Genomic DNA, 22,166 nt, shown 5'->3' on the forward strand with positions numbered 1-22,166 from the left:
CTTCAAAAGGTTACTATGTACCATTTACTGTACGGTATGGCCAGGGCAATGGGTATTTTCTCTCCACTCCTCTTTCAGACCAGTGTTTGCCCCTCAACTCACCAGTTCTTAGCGCAATGTGGGTAAAGAGGTTTATTCACTTAGCTCAGCATTTCTCTGCTCTGTAGAGAAGCCTCTGCATAGGAGATTAGAGCTGACTGCTAACACTTACCCTCTTCTGCAGCCTGCATGATCAAGCTTGAGGTTCCTGCAGGCTAAGCCATTGTTCTATAGCTTGTGGGGTTGGCGTTGTCCCTTAAACAATGCATGAATGCCAAACCTTTATCATTTTAGTGATTCACATAACCTTTATTGTCTGAAGACAGATTTTCATTAGGTGTACCCAGAGGTTCTCAAAAGTAATAATGAAAGATAGCAGAAACTACCTTTGGGCTCATAGTCACATATATTATGGTACATAATATATTGCTGATATATAGACAAATGTTCAGAAAGTAGAACATATTAAAATCATAGGCTTTTTTCAAAATATATGAATAAAAAGTATTGCCTATTCAAAAATTATATTGTATGAAAAATAATATTCATTGCACATCAGGCTAAGGTCTTTGTAGGGATCAGTTTAACATACTATAGAGTCCCTGGAACATTTAGTTAATGGTGTCTTCAGAAATGCCATGAATATTTTGAATGGTTTAATGTGCTATTAGATTATAAACATGATATTATGCTTTTAAAGTCTGAATAGAATTATAAAATGTAAGATTCTATAATTCATTCAAAGTTTAAAAGAAGCATCCTGGATCTGTGCTGATTACTTCATGGTTTTGCAGGGTTTTTATTCAGTTTGGCTTTCAGGAAGATGTATTGAACGAACCATTTTAAGATTTTTCCACAAGTATAAGCTAAAGAAAACTAGTTATCATTTTTTCCCAACAGAAGATTATAGTGTAAGTGCTTTGTTGTAACAAGTTTGATTGAAAGCTTAGTATAATGCTTCAGAAGGAAGGAGAGTCAAGCCAAGGGCAAAATATAGGTGTAAAGACTTTTCCTTTCTTTTAAATTTCATATTAGCTTCCCAACTGCTATACAGAGCTAATGGGGAATCCACATTTGATCGGTACTGTAACAGCAAAAACATCCTTTTGTGGGCTTAAAATAGTTCTGCAGAAAAAAAAAAAAGCAAGTTGTTTGCACTAATAAATGGTAGTTCTCAGTGAGTTAGTAAATAAGCTATTAATTTTGTGTGCTGTGTGTACAACTGTTACATTAAATATTCCCTGTCCTACTTGAAAAAGATGGATCCTACCAGTTTAACATTAAAAATGTTTTTCTTGAGGGCTCTTTTCTAGAAAGTCACTCCTATTGTTTAAAAACCTGATCAACTACTTTGTGTGGCACATATGCATATATTTGTATGCACTTTTTGTTCTTCAGATTGACAATATAGTACATAACATAGGTGCAGTCTGAAGAACCAAATCCATGTATGCTAACTTTACTCTTCTAATATGTAAATTAATCTATCAAATATTTGCTCTGGAGGGTTTCATTATTGTTTATAGTGCTGACATCAATCGGTGCATGGCAAGGTTATTAATTTAACATGATAGATAATCATTTTATTGTAATACGTAGCATTAGTACCTTACAGTTGGTGGACCTGGAGCATCCTATTTTTAGCAATATAAGGAAGCCCCGCCCCATTAAACGTATACATTAAAGAGTTGTTTATGAAAATCAGTTCTGTCTCTACCTTCAACTACTTTACTTGAATCTCGGCTATGAGTACACCTAATAAAAGCATTGCAATGGAGAAAATCAAGAGTCATGGAAATAATCATTTAGCCTTTATTATTTTCTAAATTCTCTGGTTCCCTCTCCTCCCTCTTCCTTTCTGAGGGTGGAAATGACAAGTGCCTGGACTTCAGATGAATATTTTCTTTCTTAGATTATCTGTGCATATAAGAGATTAGTATTAAAGTGGTTGCAACGAGACTTTGTAGGCAACAAAGAGTGGACTTTTGAAAAGCGCTCAGTGTTGGCTCAACCCTGCTGTCATTGAAGTCAATGGGAACAGAATTAGGTCAGTGCTGGGTGCTTATGAAAATCCCATCCAAGGTATTTAGGGTGCTGGGTGGCAGAGTTCTCAGCTCCTTCTGAGTAATGATGTAGCGGGAAATAGGGCTTACGCTACGGTTGCTACTGGAGACCTTTTTCTGCAAGGAGGAAGGAGCACGTTAGCATTATGAAGGTTATTTCTACAATGGGCAAGGGTAGTTGTGTTTTTGAATTAAGGTTTGATTTTTAGAAAATGGATACATAAAAATACTAATTTAAAAAAGATCTCTGCAAATACTTGATTCTTATGAACTGTTTCCATTCAAGTATGAAACACAGGAACATATCACATCTGGAAATCCTGATTCTCAGTGCAGATCATTTAGCATTGGGTAGGGCTATGATAAGGAAAAGCTGCCTACTGCTGAGATCAACTAAACTTAATATGTGGTAAAAGTCAAAAATATTTATCCGCACACTTTATATGAGAATGTCCTATTAATCATACACTTGGAGTCTGAGGACACTGTGGGCATAGGGCTGGAAACGTACTGACTGCAGCTATTGACTTGTGTTAATGTTAATGATATGATAGTTTGTTATAAATTATCAGAGGTTAATGGGGTAAATAATTGGTCTAAAAACACACTCAGGAATTGACAGTGCATTATTTCTTTAACTTTCTTTCATGAATATTTATTGGGAACAGTCTGGATATAAGCTGAGAGTATAAGACTTCACATATACAAGCCAGGACAACAGCTATGCTACCCTCAAACAGAAATAAAGGTTTTGGCTCTTAAGTTTCAGGGGATCAAATACTGTTTTATATGGCATATTTGTTTTGGAAATCAGTTTGAAGCCTCTAATCTGCTGCTAATGATACATTTCAAGATGTGTTACTTTGTACGGAAATTCAGCTGTACTACCTTGGGCAGTGAACCTGTTAAATCTTTTAAGCCAACCAGGATTTTGTCAGCTCAATATTTGGATGACGGACTTCCAAAAGCACTCGGGTGCTCTTGGAAGTGATATTAGTGGTGTAAGGTCAGTCTTCTAGCAGAGAGAGTGCTGATTGTGGGGAAAATCTGATGCTATTTCACTTCACTTACTTTTCAGTACCTGGAATTTTGTGTGTGTGTGTGATTTTGTGACCCCGTTCTACACAGCCATGCAGGGGCCTAATGAGAATAAGCCCCCTGCCTCCCCACATCATGACTACAGGCTTTGGAGGCAGGTGTTGTAACAATTGGGCCTACAGATTTCCTTGAATTGGGAGCTCAACTGTTTTTTAAAAAAAATGAGAAAGTTCATAAAATGTTACAGTAGCCTGTAATAACAAATGTTGATTGGGAAAAGGTATGCAAGGGAGACAGAATAACCAAGACTACGATTACATCACAGAGATCACGGAAGTCCTAAAATCCGTGCCTTCCAGAGACCCTGTGACATTTTCTGCGCCAGTGCTGGAGCTGTCAGCAGACAACCCTGCAGATCTCAACCACTGCTGGCAACGGGCCCCCAGCAGCTGGGGTCCCCCTTAGCTGCCAGCCTCTGCGGGTGGTGGCAGGACTCTGTAGCTTCCAGCCGCCAAGGGCAGCAGGGGAAACCTGGAGCTCCCAGCCCCTCTGGGTGGCTGTGGGAACCTGCATCTGCCAAAGGCAGCAGGGAGACTCTGGAGCTCCCACTGCGGCAGGGCTCCCCACAGCTGCCCAGACACAGAGTGGGTCCCCAAGCAGCTGCCCAGCCATGGGGAGAGGAGGAGACCCCTCAGCATTTCAGCTGTGATAGGCAGCAAGGGGACCTCAAAGCCCCCAGTTGCTGGGAGTGCTGAACCCTCCTCCCTCCCCATTTTGTTTGATCCGAGATTTTTACTAAAAATGTCCCTGTCACGGGCTTAAAAATCACGGACAGGTCATGGGCTTCTGTGAATTTTTGTTTATTGCCCATAACCTATGTGTGATTTTTACTAAAAATATCCACAACAAAATCTGAGTCTTAAGAATAACTAAATTAGAAGTGAGACATAATAACTAAATTAGTCTGAACAAAAAGGCCAAGCTAATAGAGTTCAAGGACTGTTGGAATTATGCTTGTTAAAAACAGGCGATGTGAAGCCAGAAGTTAATGAGCCAAAATTGGTATGTTGGATGTTAGGCCCAATTGGCAGATAAAATAATGAGGGGCTGGGCTATTCCACCCATCACTCTTTTTGTGGTGGGTCCTTTAAGAGAGAGAGAGTTTGTGGGAAAAGTTTTTTTTTTTTTTTTTTTTTTTTTAAAAAGACAGAACAGAGGGAGGCTACTGGAGAAAGTGTCACCATCATGGCTACCAGCCAGTGGCGTAGCTAGGTGGAGCGAACAGGGGCAGCGGACATAAAAAAAAAAAATTAAAAAAAGTGCCACTCGCTTGTACTCACTGAGCAGTGCCCCGGGTCCTCGGCAGCACTGAAGGCCCCCACCACCGAAATACTGCCAGGGACGCGGCACGAGTGAAGGCCCCAGCCACCAAAGACCTGGAGCGCGCCCCCCCCCACCCCAGCTCCTCCCCTGGCTACGCTACTGCTACCAGCCCCACCGTTTCTTAGAACCCCAGGATCATCCTGGTCCTGAGTGGTGTCCTGGCCAGAAAGAGAGGGATCCAGATGACATCACCACCCCTGGCAGGTCCTGCTGAATCCATTGTTATGACAGTTACCTTATACCATCTGAGACTCTCTCAAACAACAGGGGTGGAGGGGAGTTTCCTTCTAAAAACTATAGCTAAAGGAAAAGGAAACCAGGAAGGATGTTAAAATAAAAGCCTTATTTAATCATTTACATTTCAAATGCTTTAACTGTTTTTCCTTCTTTCCTGTATCTTTAATACAAGGTTAAAAAAAATTAATGGTGTTTTTACCATGGTGTTAAGCGGGCTGAGGTCTCTGCATACTCAGCCCCAGAATTTGTTTAACGTAGTTTAATGTTGGACAGTGACTGGGTTCTATTAACACCTTTAGCCAATTTATTCCATCAAAATTAACACCATAGAGGGCAAAGCCTAAGCACCTTGTCATCACCCCTCCATGCTCTGCACAGAAGGGGAGGTGGAAGTGGGAGTATTGGATAGCAAGGGGTGGGAAATGTGTGGAGCTGACATTGTGGGGGGGAGGAAATGGTAGAAACCTATCAGCCATGGATAGAAATAAAGAGAGCAAAGAGGAGAGAAGAAATCCAACTCTGAGATTACTAGCCTCATTCCGTGGTAACATTACGGGACTGATTTTCAGTATATTGTATACATGCAAAATCTGCATATTCATGTTCAGTTCAGAGATTTGTCTCCTGTGTCTGTGTGTGCAGATCCTGGACTTCTGCAAACACAGCTTTAGGAAAATCCATTCCTAAATCCCCCTCTTGAGGTGGGAGGGAAACAGGATATCAACATAGATATGTGCAGGTCAGATGGAATGAAATTCTCCTGTATTTTTAGGTTTCAGAGTAACAGCCGTGTTAGTCTGTATTCGCAAAAAGAAAAGGAGTACTTGTGGCACCTTAGAGACTAACCAATTTATTAGTTATAACTAATAAATTGGTTAGTCTCTAAGGTGCCACAAGTACTCCTTTTCTTCCTGTATTTTTAATAATTAACTGATTTGTTAAAGCAATAAATATCTATCTGTATGTGTAATGGTGACAAATAACTAGAGTAGTTATTGCAAGATTACCCAATGAATCTAGGGAGTGGTGATTAATACTCTGTATCCCATATTAAATTCCAAATGAAATCTAATTAGGGCCCAAATATTTTAATAATATCATATTGTTTGTTTTTCATGCTAGAGCCTTCTGTTAATACAACCTAGCATCTTGTTGCAATACAAGTTTTCCATAAAGATTATCTTAAATTATTCCCACGATGGTCTGTACATCTCTGATGAATGCATTTTGTGACAGATACTGTAACTATTCCTGGTGGTGGTTGGAAAACTTTTAACAAAATATAATAGAAATTATGACAAATTTCTTCAAGATTAGGACATCTGAAAATTTTATACACTGCAAATGGTATTTATAAATTGAACAGCAGCACTGAACCAGATAAAATATTTTTGCAGGGCTTGAGATGTAAGAATAATATAAAAATATCCAAGTAACATAAGGTTCCTGTCGTTCGAGATTAGACAAATGATGGCATCTTAAAGTTATGAGATAATTGTAGTAATAAAGTTTAAAGAATCTCACAAATTCAGGAAAATATCTGTAACTCTTTTAATATAACTAATTCGTTACATAAAGGAAAAAAAATCACAAGGTTGTGTTCAAAACCATGAGGCAATGGGAAAAAAATGAACCTATTTCTGTTTGCTAGTACAGTCGTTGAGGGAAGACTTGAGTTTGATTGGGTGCTCCTTTTCAAAGAGTAACAAGAACAGCTTTGGAAAAGGTGTTGAATGTAAAATAAACTGTTTTCAGAATTGTGTGTAACATTGATGGTTTTAACATAGGTGAGATATATCAGATATTGTACCCATGGTGGTACAAGACTGGTCGCTCCCAGACACACAAACCATCCCTTGCAAATTGTTGTACGTAGTATGATTTGAGGTTTAGCTCTTGAAGTCTGCTCACCAAAGTTAGCACATTGTTCCTTTTAGCAGTGAAATTTGTGGGATCACATTGAGACTTGGTGTAAGGTGACTGCTGAATTCAATCCAGAGTTCAATGACATAAACAAGACTGTTACATGGCAGACATAAGCTGTTCAGAAAACAGATATAAGTGGTAAAAGATTACACAGCAACTTGATGTTTGGTGCTAGATTGGAGCTGGTGTCCCTTGCACATCTAATGAGATAACATTGTATGCTTTGAGACTGAGCATGGAACAAAATACCTTTTGCCTTTGAGTCTGAAATACAGAAGAAGTGCATTCATGAAAATTAACAGCTTTGAATCCAGGGATAAGGCCATTGTTGGTATCCTGAAAGTCTCCAGACCTGCTAGCAGAAAGAGCTGCTTAGAAGAGCTGTCAGAAACCCAGTCCAAACTGGTGATGAAGTTTCCAAGAATTGTCTAAGGAGATTTCATGTCCCATGTTGCCAACATCTCCAATGCTCCAGCACAAAGTTGTTTGTCAACTACGTGTTTCAAAAAGATAATGGAGTCCCCAAATAATTGGTCACACCCTAAATCTGATCTTTAAACTGAATGTGGACATAAGGGTGCATGAGAATATACATACTGTTTCATTAAATCAGTAGCAGAAAGACTGGCTGTGGAAGGTTTGAGGTAGGAGCCCAATAGTGAAGCGGAGAGAGTCTGAGTTGCTTTAGAGATGATTCTGTTTTCCTTACTGTGATAAAGTTCCTTCTTCAGAGCTAGAAGAATATCAGAACACATGGCTGGATGGGACTTTCTGGGTTATCGAGTTCAGTCCACTGTTATCACAGGCAGCCACATCATATAATGACATTCATAAATTTATCAAGCTCCATTTTAGAGCTAATTAGGATTTTTAAGCTAGTTAGGTTATACACGCCCAATACTCCCATACCATTCCTCTGTTAGTTAGAAACCTTCTAATTTCAAGCATAAATTTATTCATGGCCACTTTATACCCATTTGTTCTTCTGCCAAAAGTGTTCTTTAACTTGTAAACAGCTCTTCTCCTGCCCTAGTGGTTAGCCCGGGATATATAAATCTAGAGCAATTGTATCTCCCTCAGCCTTTGTTTTGCTTGGCTAAACATGACAAGATCTTATAGTCTCCTCTCATAAGTTAGGCTCTTTATTCCCTTGGTCATTGAAATAACCTTTCTCTGCATCTGTTCCAGTCTGAATTCATCTTTTTTGAACATAAATTTTATTGAGGCACAGAACAGCTTTGAAGATGCAGGCACTGCAAACATTGGCTCAGGAAAAATGTGTCCTGTAAACTTTTTATAAGAGTCAAAAACTGTCAAATCCTAGATTTTCACTATATTCCTGCTTGGCATCTAATGATGATTGCTGTTGCAGTTACGTAATAAATCCATCCTTGCCATTGCTTAGTCATAAAAATGCATGCATCCAAGGGATTTTTATAGTGAACTAGTGCAATACAATGCATATTCAAGTAAAACTTTCAATCTTATAGTGTGTGACATGGTTGATAGCTGAGTCCTATTCCTTGTGATATCATTTGATATTGATTTTTAAACCTATTAAATATGGTTGAATAGGTAATAAACTAGTGCGAATCTTTTTTAACTCGACCGTGCTTCCAGCAATGTTATATGGCAGCGAAACATGGTCGCTGACAAAGATTGAAGAACATCAACTGTCTGTCACACAGAGGGTGATGGAATGAACATTTTTGGGCATTTTGCTCCATATCACATCCCCAATGAAATAATTAGGCAGCAGTCTGGAGTGCTAGACATCGTTGTTAAAAGCAAGCTCAGCAAAACGCAGAGGGTGGGACATGTGGTCTGACTCGGCGACAACAGGTGGACCACAGCTATATCCAAGTGGCATCCGCGAGAACAGAAACAGCCACACGGTCAGCCTCCAAAGAGGTGGGATGACTTCCTAACAAGGAGATATGGACAAGCACGGTGAAGGGCCAGAGCGAGAGAAAATTGGAAGATGTGTTGTGATCACCTCAGTCTCAACTGATGAAGGACCGACAGTCTTCGCAGGTAATAAAACTTGAGGTGTTAAAGAATAATCAGAGCAGATACTGTAAATCACCTACAGAAACAAGACAGGTTTACACAAACACTAATAAACTGAAAGCTCCCAGGTATTTCAGAGCAAAAAGTTGCTAAATAAGCATAATTGTGAATGCAGTTGTTTGTAGTAACCGACTATATATATATATATATCAGAGAGAGAGATTTACTGGTGAAAATGATTTAGTAAAGATTGTATGTAATGCTCAAAGGACATTGATACAGACCTGACAAGCCATACCTATGAACTGTGAATTCACATAAAATCCTGTCATATTCTTCTGTGTGCCATGAAAATTTTCAAATATTTTGATGTAAGCCCTTGTCTTTCAGGTCAAGTACGTGTTTCTAAACTAAAGCCTCACTTTATAGGCAGCTGCTTCAGATCTTTTTCTATGTTCTGTATTTTTATTCAGATTTCATGAGCAAAGGAAATACAGTTGGGAGTTTGGTAACACCAGAGAGAGGCATTTTGCTTAAAAGATAATAGCAGGAGATTTCAGCTTGCTTATCCATCTATTTCATCTATATATTCAGACTTCAGTGTTTGTTTGTGAGGTGGTAAATACTGAATTTACAAAGGGAAAAGCATCTTCAGTAGCTGTGCTCAAATGCGTAAAAGTACAACCTAACATGGAGTGTATCCAGGGATTGTGATAGTGATGTCATGATCTGTATGTGGGGTAACTGACCGCATGGTTAGCACAGTCATTTCTGGAAGGAATACTTGCAAAGAAAAAAACATGACAGACAAACTGATCTCAGGGAAGCTTTTGTCTTTTCTGGAAGTACTATTATCTTGAGACTATATAGAAAGCAACTCTGGGTAGATACAGTGTTTGTGATATATGTAGATATAAATAATACAAAAATAAAAAAGTACAAACTTTCAAAAGACTTCCATTGTAAAACATCTCAGCCACTTTGGCAAAACGAAATGGATAAAGAAACTAAACATAAGAAAGAACTCTTTCAAAGGGGAGAGGAGGTGAAGAGGTCAGAGATGAACTGATATGAACAAAATATCTACATATAGAAACAGGACATAACCTGGGAGGAAGTTTCCTAGAAGGCCTTTAACGCTTTCTGCTAATGGGATGAGATCGTGACACACTTATCCACCTGTTGAGCTATAGCGACATTAAATGTTTGTGGGAAGGTGAGAAGTATTGGTTTTACAATGTATAGGGAACAGCCATCTTTAGCAATTGTACAGTCATGTTCTTACTTCAAGCCTTGATATTATGTTGCCACTGACAGCCAACATACAGTTCAGTATATCAACTTTAAATTGAAGTACAGAACACTATCAAGCTTTGGTGATCTCTGTATTTTTAATATATCCTGTTTCATTTAGGTATTTTCTTGAGTTGTAGTTGTTCAGATCAATCTGGAACAAAAAAAAAAGATGGAAACAGGACTGTAGAAATATGGGAAATTATATACTACAGCAATGGCAATGTAATATCTTTTCTATGCTGATAATATACTACATTTCCAGACAGAAAGAATCACTTGTATGGTGCATGTCCAAGCTTTACAGTCATGAGGGTCTATCCTAAACCTGGATTTTCCAAATGTTTACTCACTAAACCATCAAAATATCTTTCCAGGTGTCTTTGAAACATGGTGAGTATTTCATTTTGTAGGAGAATTCTACATCCGAAAGGAGGACATGTTCTGAAGACCTCCATGCTGGAGAAATTGCAGACTTTGACTTCCTCAGGGAACTGATGGGCAGGATCCCCTGGGAGAATAACATGAGGGGGAAAGGAGTCCAGGAGAGCTGGCTGTATTTTAAAGAATCCTTATTGAGGTTACAGGGACAAACCATCCTGATGTGTAGAAAGAATAGTAAATATGGCAGGCGACCAGCTTGGCTTAACAGTGAAATCCTTGCTGATCTTAAAAACAAAAAAGAAGCTGACAAGAAGTGGAAGATTGGACAAATGACCAGGGAAGAGTATAAAGATATTGCTCGGGCATGCAGGAGTGAAATCAGGAAGGCCAAATCACACCTGGAGTTCCAGCTAGCAAAAGATGTTAAGAGTAACAAGAAGGGTTTCTTCAGGAATGTTAGCAATGAGAAGAAAGTCAAGGAAAGTGTGGGCCCCTTACTGAATGAGGGAGGCAACATAGTGACAGAGGATGTGGAAAAAGCTAATTACTCAATGCTTTTTTCCGCTCTGTCTTCACAAACAAGGTCAGCTCCCAGACTACTGCACTGGGCAGCACAGCATGGGGAGGAGGTGACCAGCCCTCTGTGGAGAAAGAAGTGGTTCAGGACTATTTAGAAAAGCTGGACAAGCACAAGTCCATGGGGCTGGATGCGCTGCATCCGAGAGTGCTAAAGGAGTTGGTGGATGTGATTGCTGAGCCATTGGCCATTATCTTTGAAAAATCATGGCGATCGGGGGAAGTCCCGGACGACTGGAAAAAGGCTAATATAGTGCCAATCTTTAAAAAAGGGAAAGAGGATCCTGGGAACTACAGGCCAGTCAGCATGGATTCACCAAGGGCAAGTCATGCCTGACTAATCTAATTGCCTTCTATGACGAGATAACTGGCTCTGTGGATGAGCGGAAAGCAGTGGACGTGTTGTTCCTTGACTTTAGCAAAGCTTTTGACATGGTCTCCCACAGTATTCTTGCCAGCAAGTTAAAGAAGTATGGGCTGGATGAATGGACTATAAGGTGGATAGAAAGTTGGCTAGATTGTCAGGCTCAATGGGTAGTGATCAATGGCTCCATGTCTAGTTGGCAGCCGGTATCAAGTGAAGTGCCCCAAGGGTCGGTCCTGGGGCCGGTTTTGTTCAATATCTTCATAAATGATCTGGAGGATGGTGTGGATTGCACCCTCAGCAAGTTTGCAGATGACACTAAACTGGGAGGAGAGGTAGATATGCTGGAGGGTAGGGATAGGATTCAGAGGGCCCTAGAAAATTAGAGGATTGGGCCAAAAGAAATCTGATGAGGTTCAACAAGGACAAGTGCAGAGTCCTGCACTTAGGACAGAAGAATCCCATGCACTGCTAAAGACTAGGGACCGAATGGCTAGGCAGCAGTTCTGCAGAAAAGGACCTAGAGGTTACAGTGTACAAGAAGCTGGATATGAGTCAACAGTGTGCCATTGTTGCCAAGAAGGCCAATCACATTTTGGGATATATAAGTAGGGCTGGGATGATTTATTTGGGGATTGGTCCTGCTTTGAGCAGAGGGTTGGACTAGATGACCTCCTGAGGTCCCTTCCAGCCCTGATATTCTATGATTCTATGAAATCTCTAGGAAGACACAGCAGGCAAGCTATCAAGTTTTTGAAGTAGATTTCCCTTTGGGGAAATCAACTGCTCCACAAGATGTACTAAGAATACTTACTCTTAAAACTGAATATATCAAGAGTGTTATCGCCACCACCCCTTTAAAAAATGCTGTAGTTGGACTGAAAAGTATTTTCATTTCCAATGTGACTTTTTTTTAGTTAAGTAGTTTTAAAAAAAAAAGTAAGGCCTTACAATCCATCAGGATACCCTTGACACCACTCTATTTAAATATTTCTGAACCCAAGAGAAAGACGTAGGATGTCACAGACAGAATGAACTATTGCACTCTCCTTCGTGGCTCTCCGTTTGACAGATTAAATCTTTATGCACTTGTTTTATGATTCACCATTAGCAACAGCTGATTAGAATTCCATAAACTGATCCAGTCAGTCCAGAGGCATTGTTCTGTACAACACTGGAAATGGAATGACAATTTTTCTCTTTCATAAACAATCTCTAATATTATTTTCTTCCTAGATTGACATCAATCTTCTTATTAACACATTCTGTCCCTCATCCTTACTTGGGAAATTTTTGTTGCCTTGGGCTTGCCTCCGGCCAGTAGAGGTGAACAAAGAGTGAGGTCAGATCTTCAGCCAGGAAAATGTGAATTTATATTCCATTTTTCTGACTGGTTAAATCCTGGAAGAACCTATTAAAATTTGTAGTTATTTTTCAGGATTATAGAAACCCTATCTATAATGAGAGCAATAAATATCTTTATATAAAAGATGTTTCTCTTTTCAAGATACTTCCCAGTTGGGGGTGATTCCTGCAAACTTAGAAGCAACTGTAGGCTTATTCCTTAATTGAAGTTTTTCTCAACATTTTCTGAAATCACTGGGGAACATATAAAACAATGAGGGCTGGACAATTGCAGCTATGATGCCATAAATACAGATATAGCCCACAATCTTACGAACAGTCCTATAAGAAGTGGTACCTGTGCAGATCCCATTGAATTTAGTATTGTTTGATGCAGAATGGAGTTCTGAGAAGGTGCATTTTGTATGAAGTGTTTCTTACCTGCTTGCATATCTGCAAATTTCCATTCCCTACCTTCTCTCCCTCCCTGCCAAATTTCATGATCCTGGGATTTTACACTGAACAATGTGTACATTCTAAATTTGCGTATTTCAATATGTATGTTGATATTTATTTGAACACAATTCTGAAAGTTAGTTTGGAAGTAGAGGTTAGAAATTAGCCAGTTTTAGAGGGGAATGGGCTAATTTTCATTCACAAATTATATACAAGTAGAAAAGTTAAATTTTTTAACAAAATCCATAAACCTTAAATATTTAAGTTCTTGCATGTGACCATAATCTCCTGCCTTACTTCTCTTCCATGTGTGGTTACAAACCCGAAAATCATCCTCCTCTGCTCACTTGAAAATCATCCTCCTCTGCTCACTATCTTGTACTGAATATTACCTTACAACTCCTCACTTGGAGTCATTTGAATGTTTCTGGTTTTGTGGCCTAGACTACTTCGGATTTCAGGCCCTGTATTCAATGTGAATTTAGCAAGCAATTTCATATTCATGAAAAAAGAAGTTTTGGTGAACAACTCAATGCTGCTTTAATAAATGCTTATTAAGTCTGCAGACATGACCAGAATTTTGTTTATTATAGATACATTTTTTTTTAGTTTTTTAACTTAGCTGTATCTGTAGTATTAACTGACACTTTCTTTAACACCCTACCGCACAGCTTACCAAAATGAAATGCATGATCTAATAATGTTCATGGGCCTTGGTTGTATATTGTGTTATCATGCAATTAGCATAACAGCAGGAGATTCTGCAAGCAGAATATTTCTGAGTGACCTATTATCAAACCAATTACATTTTACATGGAAATTAAATGAATCCTGCCAGAATTTTGGGGCCAGGGAGGGAATAAAGTCTCATTATTCAATTTGCATAGCTTGAAAGACAGCATGTAGAGAAAAAAAAAAACCCTGTGTTTGTGCAAACAAGGAGTGGTGTTCCTGTTTGAAAAAATACATTTCTTACACAAATGTATGTGTTGGCAGAAACAATGAGGAGGCACAAACAAACCATTACTATGTATCTATGTAATATATTAGGACACTTTCCTGAGAACGAGTGGCCTAAAGCTTCAACTACCCATAACATTTCCATAGGTCATTGGGGAGGAGATGTATTTTTGCACAAATGAAGTATCAAACCACCTGCTGTGTTCACAGGTACTCTTAAATTTGTGTATGTGCGTACTCATTTTAGCATAATTTAGAGAGTTGTGGATGAGGAAAAATGTGTCTCAATTAGAAATAATAATGAGGATAATTATAAATAATGATGAACAGGGATGGGGGGAGGTGGAGGGAGAATGGCAAAGCAGAGTGCCATATGTTCTGCAGATTGGTATAGATTCCAAGGCCACAAGGCATCATTGGGATCACGTAGTGTGACTCCCATATAACACAGGCCATAGAACTTCGCCCAAATAATTCTTAAAGCATTAGAAGCATTTAGAAAACATCCCATATTGATTTATAAACTGTCAGTGATGGAGAATCCACCATGAACCTTAGCAAATTGCTAATAGTAGTGAATGGTTAATTACTCACTCAGTTGAAAACATGACATACATGGTTCATTCCATCTTAAGAATTTTACCCACCAATAAAACAGGGTTGTTCATAAATATAATTTTCAATGATTTAGCAGTGTGAAATAATATTTTGTGTTTTATATCATCCAAGAATTTGAAAGGACTTCACAACCATTAATTAATCAACCTTGTACCCTGTCAAAAATATAAAATTCCTAGGTAGGGATTATAGCAGGCCAAAACCCAGTAAATATTTTGGTGAAACTTGTTAAATGTTTTCCCATTTTTCCATTGAAATATTGATGGTTGTAAAACTGTACAAAATTTTCCCACACTTTTTTCTCTTATTGTTGTGAATGAAATTTTAATGAATTTGAAATATTTCTGTAAGCTTTAATAAGGAATGCATTACCCACCTTTATTGTGGGCTATAATGGCTATTTAATAGCACACTAACACAACACAATGGTTTAAGACAGGAAGAGTACCATATCCAGTTGAAACTGCATGCATTTAAATTTGTCCAGTCCCTGAAAGGAAACACTCTAACTCTGAGAAAAAGTATTATGGGATTATAAATGGCTATTTATTTCCTAGGCAAATAATAATATAGCTTGGCTCTGCTTAGTTATGAGATCTAGCAGGGCTCATTCACAATATGCGCTGGCTGCAGACTAAACAATAACAGGAAAAATGCGTACCAAAATGTCATAATATGAATACACTCAGGTGGATAGGACATACATTATTCTCAGTGTGCTTTGGCGACAGCTACCATTATAGTATTTCTTGCAATGCTTATTAAGAATGGACTAAGAATTTATTTGTGTATGTTTTAAGCTGAAGGGGGATTTCTTGGGGAACACCCAAGTAAATGAAAAGTTTCAAAGCACGTACCAAACTAAGTCTTTCTGAGCTTCCTATGAAGTTATTTACCAGTGGGTTTACAGGATTGCTAATGTGCAATTCCTTGGCTCAGAACAACCCTTAATGCAGACCTACTCATGGGAGGAATTTGGGGTGTGGGGACCTCCCTTGAAGTTGTGATCTCTTCTCTGATAGTTCTTGGGCACATTCTGTCAGGGGGAAGGAGGCTGCCTGCCACAAATGGCTGTTGACACTGCAGTCAGAACTCGTGTATCTCTGGCTGAGGCACAATTGGAGTCTTGCTGTTAGGATTTTCCCCAGTTCTCCCTACTTCAAGAATGCCCTTCAAAGCACACACGTCCATCACAACAGGAAGGAATAATATGTGCGGAGAGTCTTCTCCACACAGCTAATACCAATCAAAGGATCTGTCTCCTATTAGTGGACACTCTGGGTGAAATCTTGGCCCTATTGACTTAAATAGAAAAACTCCCATTTACTTCAATGGGGCAAGGATTTCAGTGGACAGGTCAGTATGGATTAATGCTCGGACGGAGAACGATTGCTGACATGTTTGTGCTATGAATCCTCATGGAGAAGTTCAGAGAAAAGAGATGGCAACTGGGTATGGTCTCTGTAGACCTGGAGAAGGCATATGATTGTATACCATGAAAACTAGTTAGGTGCATTTGTGACCAGGAGGTGTGCTAAAAGGGTATATCAGTTTTATCCAGGATATGTATTAGGGAGTGACTACCATAGTCAACACTAAATGGAGCTCCAGTACTGAATTTACAGTTGATAGCCTGCATCAGGCGGTCAGCATTGAGTCCCTTTTGTTTCTGGTTATCATGTATGTAATAAGTGAGAATATATGAAGGGAGCTACTTTGGAACATACTGTTTGTTGATGGCTTAGTGCTATGTATGAAAGATTGTGAGACTGTGCAAGCCAATTTTGAACAGTTGCAACATAGTTTTCAGAAGGCCTTAGACCAGGGGTGGGCGGACTTTTTGGCCCAAGGGTCACATCTGGGTGGTGAAATTGCATGCAGGCCCATGAATATAGGGCTGGGGCAGGGGGTTGGGGTGCAGGAGGGAGTGTGGGGTGTGGGAGGGGGTGCAGGAAGGGGCTCAGGACAAGGGGTTGGGGCAGAGGAGTGGTGTGGGGTGTGCGAGGAGGCTCAGGGAAGGTGGTTGGGGCGCAGGAGAGGATGCGGAGTGCAGGAGGGGGCTCAGGGCAGGGGGTTGGGGTGCGGGGTGAAGAAGGGGTTTGGGGTGTGGGCTCAGGCCCGATGCTCCTTACCTGGACCAGGTCTGGGGTGGCAGCGGTGCACAGTGGGGCCAGGGCACTACCCTCGTCTGTGGGTATGTGAACTTGCCATCAGAGGACCTCAGAGAGACCAATTTGCATGACAGCCTGGTGTAAGCTCATGAGTTTTGGAAGTGGAATATAAAAGTCACCAAACCCAAATAGGGAAGTGGTAAGGAAGAAGAATAATTTGTAGATTTATTTTAGTTTGCATAAGCATGACAATGAAAGCCATATCTGTATGATTGCAAGTAGCCATCTTTGGCCACAAATACAAGTTTGTCTTAACTCAGCACTTTTCACTCTTTGTGCCTATTGTGCTTGTGATTCCCTCAAGAACTGTGCTAAATCATTTTTACAATTTAGAATCATGGGATGTGTTTTGCTGCTGTTCTTGTGGCAATCTACAGCATTGGTACTGTGATGGGTTGCCTCCCTTTAAGGTGCCACCTGATGTGTTAAGATACCACTGAGCCCGCCTTTTCTGCCAGAATGGGCCCCTTGTCTTGCTGGACCAGGCTCTTAAGCCTCCTCTAGCACATACACAGGCAGGGCCACACCCAGCTGCAGAAAGACACAGACACTGAGATCAGCTCTGGGAAGACTCAGTTTAAGGATCTTGCTCTAGCACTCAGGTGCCCACCTCCCTTGGAGTACAGACCCAAAGGTATATTGTCTTGCACTGTATAGAAAAATCCGTGCAGCGCAAGCTCATAAAAATTCACCGTCTTCCTCAATGTGAAGAGAGATATGTACATCTTCTTGCTCCCCCTCCCTCAGGTAGAAATTGCACAAACTGGGTTTAATAATAAACAAAACAAATTTATTAACTATAAAAGACAGACTTTAAGTGGTTAAAGGGATAGAAAACAGAACAAAGCAGATTACTAAGCAAATAAAACAAAACACGCAAACTAAGCTTGATTCACTAAAGAAATTGGATACAAATCATAATTTCTCACCCTAAAAGTTGTTTCAGACAGATTACAGATTCTTGAAAGACAGCTGCATTGGCCTGCAGCTTGAAACTTCAGGTATTATTATTACAGACTAGACAACCTTCCAGCCTGGGCTCAAGTCTTCTCCCCTCAGTTGAGTTCTTCTTTTCAGGTGTTCCCCAGTGTCTCTTTGGGCAGGGAGGCAGAGGAGAACCACAATGATGTCACTCTCCTGCCTTATATAGCTTTTGTGTATGATGGGAACCCTTTGTTTTCCAGTGGAAAAATACTGGCATTCCAAGGGGATGAGGGTGGGAGGTCAAATAGCAGGTGACTCAGACCCATGTCTCTGCAGGGTTGTAGCAGCCATTACTCACAGGCTGTCTGGAGCATCCACAGGAAGACTAAACTCTTTCACAGTCCATTGTCTTTTCTAATGGGCCATTAGCCCTGTCTGGCTTTTCATTGTTGTACCTGAAGGGCTAGTTGTGGGTGTCACCCAAAGTAGCACATTTGAAATACAGATACATGGTCAATATTCCTAACTTCAGATACAGAAATGATACAGGCATACAAATTGGATTATCACATTCAGTAAACGATAAACTTTCCAATGATATCTTATATGAGCTGTCTTGCATAAAGTATATCTGTTATGCCATATCTGTATCATAAGCATATTTCCATAAAGTATATGGAGTGTAAGGTCACAGTTACCCTCTGCACTAAACTTTACAAAGTCTTTCTTACATTAAGAAAATCTTGTTTTCCACTGTGTTACAGCAATACATATATTTTGTCCATTTCCCAAATGGAAAGAGGAAAAGACTCTGGTTACATTATAAGATGGTACAACTAGTTTCCACCATTACCTACGTCTTAGTATAAATCTTAATTAATCAATAATCATTTTCAAATGGTGTAATATGTCATCTTTGCTTTAAACTGCATCTGCATTAAACTTTTAATAAAGTGTTCCATATGTGGCTAAAAAAATGTTTGACATTTCAAACTCTTTGTGTGACCTATATTCTTGCAACCCACATCATTGTGTGATTCAGAGAAACAAAAAAGATGTGTGACTGATTAATAATGCAGTTAATCACCAAAAACTTTGGGCTAGATCCTTTTCTCAGTTACACTGACATAAATCTGTATTAACTCCACACATGTCAGTGGAGCTGCTCTGAAGTTTCACTGATGCAACTGTGAACGGAATTTGGACTCACCTTTGTAAAACTGCAAGCAAAACACTGCACATCAGTGAGGTTAGAGAATGTAAAGGAATGTGAAAACAATGTTTCACATACTCAGTGGTTCTGATTCTCCTTTAATTTATGTTGGCGTCACACCAGGATAAGTCTATTGACTTCAGTGTGATTATTCATTACTTTCTTTTAATCAGTATATCTCAAAGTAAATTTATGAGGTATTATTATTACATTAGGACACTTTGTTTCTGATTATTTCAGTATGACTGTAAACTTATGTTCTTGGAGACCATCCGGTATTGTAAAGAACAATCAAATATGCCCTGTGGATGAGATCAGGATGGCCACTGCAGTCTTCTACCAGCAGGAGTTGCCACCAGAATCTTCTAATTGCTACAAGTTGTTCCCCTTTCTTGTTGGCTTTTTCCAAATAAATAGAATGCTTCTGTGACTGCCAAGCCAGTTATATTGGGTTCAGATCTGTGCATGTGAACAAAGATAGTGTTCATTAGGCATAACTTCAATGAAAACGCTGGGGCCTAAGTTCATTGTTTACAGTACAAAACATTTTTTTGAGGGAGAGTGCCATTTCTGAAATGGTACATCAATTGTTGTGGGTCAGAGTAAGGGCAGCAGGGAGAGACTTATTGCGCTCATTCCTTTTTCATGTTAACGCTGCAGAATCAGGACATTGTGTGAGGGACAAAGGAATACAAAAAAAACCAACAAATAACAACAATAATAAATTATAGACAGTGCATAGTGAATAACACGGTACTACGATATATGCAACTAAAGGATCAGCTCTGAACCCCACTGAAGTTAATAGAAATCTTTCCATTGACTATTAAGGATTTTAGATTAGCTCTGGTATTGGTTTATTCAGACTGAGCAAACAAATTCCCAGTAACAAATATGTAGTAAAATCAGTAGTCCAACAGTCATCAGTATAATATTCATGAGTTCTTAGGAAGGAGCCTTTGACAAAGCTGAGAGAGATGGTTCTTTATTAGAAGTAAGTCTGGGACCATCTGTCAGACTAGGTGGAGCCGACTCCCAAGCATGGCTCTTTTAAAGAGAGATCCTCACATCTCACCTTTACAAATAAACATGAACATACATAAGACACAACAGTATACGTACAAATAAATAAAATAACTCACTAAGAATTTTCTATTAGTCTCTGAGGTGGCCTCAGTCTTGTGGATCTGGGTATCATCCCTTCATTTTCTGTATAGTGATTCTCAGTTCCACACATTCTCATTCGGGCAGCCTATTCTGTGGATTCCTTCAGTCAAAAACTGGACAATCTGATATCTGCACCTAAATATTCTAATTTAAAACAAAGCAAAAATGTCCAACTTGTAACCCCACTCCCTGGAATGAAATTTCTGGCAGCTTTGTCCCCTCCCAAAGGGAGCTCATATGCTGTATTCTGAGCATCTGACATCCCCAATTCCTCGTTACAACACCCAATACTTCTCTTTTGCAATCCACATCTTATCTGGAAGGAATATCTGGAACAAATTTCCATTGTTTTGAATTTGCTCTTGATACCAATGTAATGTTTACATTTACGTTATTGTAGAAAAAAACCTCTTACCCTTGTTCTGCTTTATCATCTTGGCTTTAAAGGATAACATTGTAGTATTATATCCCAGGCTTATGTTCATTGGCCTCTTGAATCAACCATTTGAATGTTGCTTAGAATAGATACTTAGATCAAATGTAACTGGGCTATAAATCTGACTTTCACCTCTTCTAGATCCACTTTTGGACAGGAATTTGAGAAGACCATGGTTATTTCTGTATTGGGAAGACCTAAAGAATTTCACCACATGAAAGGAAGACCAAAAGCTAGTAAAACAAAGAGTGGCCATATGACACAAAGGAGCAACCCAAGAATAACCCAACAAAGGACAGCAAGGCCTTTCCATTTCAAAGGTATGAGTTGTAGCCTACCTGATTATCCTTGTTCACTTTTCTTTAGACATGTTTTTGTTTTGTAAAAAAAAATCAATGTTTTCTTTAATTAGAAACACTCTGTTTTCATTTGATGCAAAAGCTGCCAAGCGGTGAGATACTAATTCTATAAAGCTGTGGTTCTCAGCCTTCAGGTTATCACCCCAAAGTGGGTTGTGAAGTTGTTTTCTGGGTGTCATCAAAGTTCCTATGGAAACCATTCAAAAATTGTATTTTAGTCCTTTAGTTGTGAAGAAAATAGATTCAGTAATTAGGCTGACTATATAACATTTGGAAGGAATAGGCAATTCATTAAACTTTCAGTAACAGTATATATATTATACTTTAAAATATATGTTTTAATAGCATAATAATGTGTTAATTTCAATGTAAATACTACGATGATCACTTTAGAAAAGACTTTGGATAATAGATACTTCACCCTACATGGTACTGAAGCTTTAAAAATGAACAAATTATTATTCATTATGGCATTTTGGCTCAATTTTGTTGGCTAAAACAGCACAAGAGAATCTGGGATAGAGCAAAAATGAATTTGGTATATGGGGTCACTGGAGGAAAAGTAGGTGGGAGGGTTGGGTTGGGTTGTGGGAGAAGCTGAATACACTTGATCTACAGCTGTGATCATCTGCTCATAAGAGGTTATGTGAAATAAGCTAATGCCTCACAAATAGGAGTGGCAATATTGTATGTATGTTTTTGTTTGGTTGGTTGTTTTTTCACATTGCAGCAATGATATCTTTGGTTCCCAGCCATTGTCAACAGAATTTTAATTTATCAGTTGTGTGATTTCTGGAGTGCTTGTATATGCAAGCAGAGTCTGAATGAGCTCTCCCCTGACATCTAGTGGTGAACTGTGGAAAAGGACTTCAGGAGCTGATCTCGTTTGCATGGGTACACCCACTTTGGCTGGGTGTTCAGCATGATGGGATTGCTTGCCAAATGGTCCCTTTTGGCTGGTGTGGAATCCCCAGTCTCTTTGTTATTGGGGTAGGAGTAATAAAGGGTTGTTATCCTTGGGTGAATCAAGGGCAACAGAACTGTACTTGGCATACCCTGATGGAGGGACTCACGCTGAACTAAACTGCACTTGTTAGGCAGGGGACATGGGTTCCAAAGCCCAATGAATTGAGAGAGGGTGGGGACAGGTACTTGTACTTGGTGGTGTGGGCCCATTTGACCCTTCCTCTCTCCACAGTATAATA

General features: G+C 39.4%; 1 long non-coding RNA gene across 1 annotated transcript in view; it reads left to right on the forward strand.

Moving 5' to 3' along the window:
- Window positions 1-22,166, forward strand: part of LOC311529209 — a 280,090-nt gene that overhangs the window by 33,822 nt on the left and 224,102 nt on the right. Inside the window, exon 2 of the long non-coding RNA XR_014713792.1 lies at window positions 20,744-20,922. This is a non-coding gene — a long non-coding RNA (uncharacterized lncRNA). The remainder of the gene's footprint in view (window positions 1-20,743; window positions 20,923-22,166) is intronic.

This window comes from Lepidochelys olivacea (assembly GCF_965140295.1).
Source record: "Lepidochelys olivacea isolate rLepOli2 genome assembly, chromosome: 12".
NCBI classification, from domain to species: domain Eukaryota; kingdom Metazoa; phylum Chordata; order Testudines; family Cheloniidae; genus Lepidochelys; species Lepidochelys olivacea.